Genomic DNA, 5,546 nt, shown 5'->3' with positions numbered 1-5,546 from the left:
AGGGTAATAATAAATATTGAACATCACTGCTAAAGAGACCTCCTTCCAATTTATGAAACAGCTTCTACCTGTAATTGAACCTTTGCTCAATTGAGTGATTCCCAGCCTAGCTGCTCCAATAATTTGGATACGCTGCTAAGATTATCATAACAACGTTTTACAAATCTAGCTCCTCTACACGCGATCCAATGCGGCAATCAATCAGGCTTCGTAAGGATGCCATATACTTGCAGCATGACATTTCTCTTTGACCTTTTCATCACATTTACCAAGTACTCTTCTAATGAATCCTAATTTTTTGTTGGCTTGTGCACATATTCCCCGCATGTGTTTCACCCAAAAGAGGTCTGGAGTGATGGTAACGCCTAGGTATTTAATTGAGTCTGAGTCTACAGATTCCATTGCGGTGTTCCCGATGCAGCAGACGTTCGGGAGGGATTTTTCTAAAAATTCATCACTACACACTGTTTTTAAGTTTAATTCCAATTGCCAAGTGTCACACCAGGGTTGTATAGCATTAAGGTCATCTGATAAAGCTGCTGTGTCCTCAGGGTTACGGATGTCACGGTGAACCGCAGCAGTGTCGGCAAATGAACGTATCTTACTAGGGACTACGGAATCAATGTCGTTAACGTAAGGTAGGAATAAAAGAGGTCCGATGACACTTCCCTGGGGAACACCTGAAGTAACTTCTACTACATTTGAGCTAACTCCATCTGTTGCATTTCCGCGCCTCTATTACCCCTTTCAGTTGCCTACGATCGACCCTTTCTTCTTCTTCTCCAACCCCTTTCTTTCTTTAAATATTTTTTTGGTTCCAACTAGTTGCTCGCCGGACTCTCGACTCGGACCGCATTCCGGCTATCCGTCAGTCCGTCGACCGCCGCCGCCAACTGCTCCGTGTTCGCACGCACAAAGAAGGCGTAACTAACGAGGGTGCCTCCCTTTTTTTTCTTCGTCTATCTCCCACCCCCCCTCACCACCCCCAGCGTGGGAGATGTGCCGTTAAAGAATAAAGGGACCGGCGATTGAATAAACTGGGGGAGGAGGGGGTGGTGGTGAAGAGGGGCCCCCTTGTACAGTTACGGTCGGCGCAGACAAAGGTGCGAATCCCTCTCTCTCCCACTGGAGGTGTTGGATGGATTCGTACCCCCCCCTCGCTCCCCCCACCCCCCGCGGGGGCATGCAAATGTACGAGTAAATGGGTGCGTGTGTGCTCCCGCGTATGTATACACGTGTATATATGTATGCACACACACGAACATATGCGTGAGAAAGGAACACTCGCATTAATAAATCTAACTTATTTTCGGCGGTCGTGGCATCTTCGTCAGTCGGAAAGGGCTTCGGATTTGTGACGTGTCTGCCGTGGTGCATGGTTACCGAAACGTGGAAAATACTATTTATGTGGCGGGGTGGTCTTCCTTATGTGTCGTTAATGTTTTTTTAACGTATATTATTGTCATATTTGGTGTCACCGCTCAACTCCATTCTTCTAGAAGTGCGTCTATGTGCCAAGGACAATTCATTCTCATTTCTATACATATATATATATATATATATATATATATATATATATATATATATATATATATATATATATATAATTAGTACAATACACAGAAACACACAATATAGAAACACAAAAAAAGAAGAACACTCACACGTTATTTCTTGATATTTCGACGGAAACAATCCGTCTTCATCTGAAGATATTCTACTATTCGGCACTTCCGTGTTACGTCTACGAAAGCATATATATATATATATATATATATATATATATATATATATATATATATATATATATATATATATAACACAGATGTAGATTTTTAGAATATAGAGACACAAAGAAAGGACACTCACAATGTGTTATTTGACGTTTCGACAGCTCGGCTGTCGTCTTCAGAACCTTCCTTCAGAAGTCCGTCTGAAGACGACAGCCGAGCTGTCGAAACGTCAAATAACACATTGTGAGTGTCCTTTCTTTGTGTCTCTATATTCTAAAAATCTACTTCCGTGTTTTTATATATTTGTGCGTCGCCGAACCTAAAGATTACCTTAAAAAATATCATTCAAGTGGAACTACCTTCCGACAGGGATAGACTATTGCAATCGGAACTGATCTTACTCTGTCATTTGCCTTCAACTTCTGCCATTCCTTATCCCATTTTTCAAGCATTCCAATCATTCTCCTTACTTCAATTTTTCCCATGTTTATGACTCTTCTCACCGAGAAATTTCGGTGTAATATTTGCATACTCCGAACGAAATGTCTTCCTCCTTTTGATTTCCCTCCTGAGTGTTCTTCCCTCTCCTATTCTCATCAGCACTTCCTCACCCTGTCTCTCCCTCTCTTTCTCTCCATTTTCTCTATATCTCCACTCTAGTCTATCATTCCATTGCATATCTCAGACATTCTTCTCCTCAATCAATATTTCATTAACTTCCATGTATTTTTTATGTTTCTTTTTAACTGTCCATTTTTCACTGCTGAAAGACACCACATTAAAAAAAAAACATATCTCAAATCTCTTCTTCACAACTATTGGAAGTCTACTTACTGACAAAAGTCCTTCCATCTTTTCAAAACTTTCCTTAACCATAAGAAAACCTCTTTCTCATTATCTTATCGAAGCTTCCATTCCAAGTTACTTCAATAGAGGAATATATGTACTTCCTTTTAAAATCATAGTTTTCTCCGGCCATTAAGAATAAAGGGAAAATGTTTGAAAAAGTGTTATAAATAGCCGACAATGCTATAAATCCTATCGTTGCATTCTCGAACACTGGGTCACAACTGGGTACCAAACTCATGTTCTTGATCCGTGGAAAGCACCTACTAGAAGTATTGCGTTCTTGCGTGTTTAGGCGGCCGAAGGACAACGGTGAGGATCTCATTGGGGAATGATTTTGTAATAATAGCAACAACCTCCAACAAAGAATATTTGAACAATTGAAGTTAACAAGTGTTTGATGCCTCTCTCTCATTCATATTCTTTATAATACCATGAAATCAGAAGTGTACATTCCCGTTTATGTAACGAATCATATGCACCGAAAAAAAATGACTTGATGAATGAATTTTAGTGAATATTTGATCATGATTCCGTGACAGAGAAATTCCTCAAAATGAAGCCGAATGCTGTTTCGTTTCCCTTTCTCCCTTCACTTTCTTCATTAGATTCTCTTGTTAAGAGATGTGGGATTTGCCGTAACGAGAGGATTACGGCTGAAGGATAGAGTAACTAACCCTGTGAGGAGGTTGGGAAATGGGTGTGGAGCCTGTGGTCTTGAGGGGAGATTCGGTCGAAGGATTATCCCGCATCAGGGCCTGAAGGGGAATATCGGATTAGTACGGTAAAACATGTGCAGAGGAGGGAATTGAGAGGGGTGGGCTTGCGGTCACGCGGCCATATGGCACATACCCACACCTACAGGTGATTGCGGCGTCAATATTTCGGGAGGGAAAAGGCTTGACCAATGCAAAAAATGTACCTTCTGTGAACTTGGTTCCTACTCCGAATGTATTCTGATGTGTAGTTACGTGAATTTTTGAGATTGCATAGGGGTATTGTAAATTGCTATTAGTTGTAATTATTTTGCTTCATCGCTACTTATGTTAGTGCCATAATTTTGTTTTAAAAAGTGGTTGCTGATTTGGAAATAATTTGGGAACATGCAAAGGTTGATTACCCGTTTGGGTACATCTGTTGTAGAGGCGTCTATTGTTTGTAAATGCTAGGAGGAGGATGTGTAAGAGAGGAACGTTGAGCAAGAATTTTAAAGAATGATTCATCTAAACTTTTATATGGAGCTTGGTTGTTTACGGCTCGGAAACATGGTCGTTGTAGAATGACGGTAAGATTAGATTGGAGGCTTTTGAAATGTGGGCGCGGAGGGCGATGGAGAATATTAATTGGATGAAAAGGAAAATGAACGAGGAAGTTTTGGGTACGGTGAGAGAGGAAAAGAGAGAGAGGGGATTGTTGGGAGGAATGAAAAGGAGTCAGAAGAAAGATGGATTCAGAGTATTTTGATTGATGATGGGATGCTGAAGACAGTGATATAAAGAGATGAGAGCGTTGGGCAAGCAAGGAAGGGGTAGAAATAGTATAAGGCATGTTGGACCGAATGAAGGGAGGAAGGAAGGATACGGAATTAAAGACGAGTTTAATGTAGTATGGGGTATAAAATGTTGTATCTTATGGACTAAGCTGAGAAATATTTGCGTGCTCAGCCTGTATTCAACCAAAACCCGCCTCAAGACTGCGCCCAAAGACTGCCACCAATAATAATAGCGATGTTTTGAAGATAGAAAGGTTCACTAATAGGGGTAGTGGGAATGACTTTGCAGTGTTGAATGGGGTTAGGATTTCTGTGTCTTTTAGTGGTAAATGTTTAAGTTTAAGCGTCAGTTTCGTGAAATTTTAAATAGCAAACGCGCCGAAGAGGATGAAAACTCGCCATGATCACATTTCCCCATGACCATGTGTATAAATGTATCCCTATTGAGACATGAATGTGTATTCATGTCTCAAGCGACAATGCTCACTCCTGCAGTGACAGCAGGCAAATGACAAAAATCAAACCTCAACAATCAAACGTCGCGATGTGATGTGAGGGAAGGGCAGCATTATTGCGCGACAATCTCATAATAATATAATATAAACGATATGAAGGTACCTCTTTCTGGGAAACAATTGGCTCTCACTTCTTGTTATATATGGACCTTTCAATACGATCGTATGTGACACACTCTTCACGTATTTCCCTTTCAAGGTGAGGCAGAGTAAAAAAGGCGGATTTTAAGTTGGTTCGTGAAATACATTCCCTTTCGCTATTATATTCCACTTTCCCCTGTGCATGTCCTCCCGTGAAAAATTCACAAATCGTTTCATATATGAAGTTATTGCCCAAAGATTTTATGCCTTGTCTTTTTGAGTGCCTTCGACTATTCCATATTTTGCCATTTTTAATCGTGCAAATGAAAAAAAATAAAAAAATTCACGTAAAATTGTAAATAATTACCTACTTTTTTATTACTTTACAAACTAAAAACAATAGTTTTCGTTTTTTTTCCAATGCACACACAAATGCCGTAAGACGGTTTTCAGCGGAAGAGCGGAAGCAAGGTCTCTCTCTTGATTCCATGGCAAAAGGGAAGCGCCGATGGCGCTTGATTTTTTTTTCGCCCCCCCCCCCCCCCCCCGAGAGTGAAAGTAGAAGTGATGTTCAAGAACCGAGAAATCATTATTATTGTGTGCGTGGGCGGTCAATCTGGTCATTCGTTATACATTTTTTTCTTTTGTTCCAGGGGGTGAGCTCACGATTGTGACCATAAAAGTATTTAAATAAAGCAGGTTTTTCCACAAAAAAATATTCCAACGCACAAAAAACGATCAACCATTTTTTTTTGAAAAAGGTTTTATTGGTCCCAGAAAACTATATCTTACGGGGAAGAGAGAAATTGTCCATGGTAGACCCGTTGGTAGAGCGGCGGACCGTTGGAAGGAGGAAACGGGTTCGATTCCAGGTAACAC

The sequence above is a fragment of the Hetaerina americana genome, unplaced genomic scaffold, assembly GCF_022747635.1.
Source record: "Hetaerina americana unplaced genomic scaffold, ioHetAmer1.1.p SCAF_33, whole genome shotgun sequence".
NCBI lineage: Eukaryota > Metazoa > Arthropoda > Insecta > Odonata > Calopterygidae > Hetaerina > Hetaerina americana.
This window is presented reverse-complemented; position numbering follows the sequence as displayed.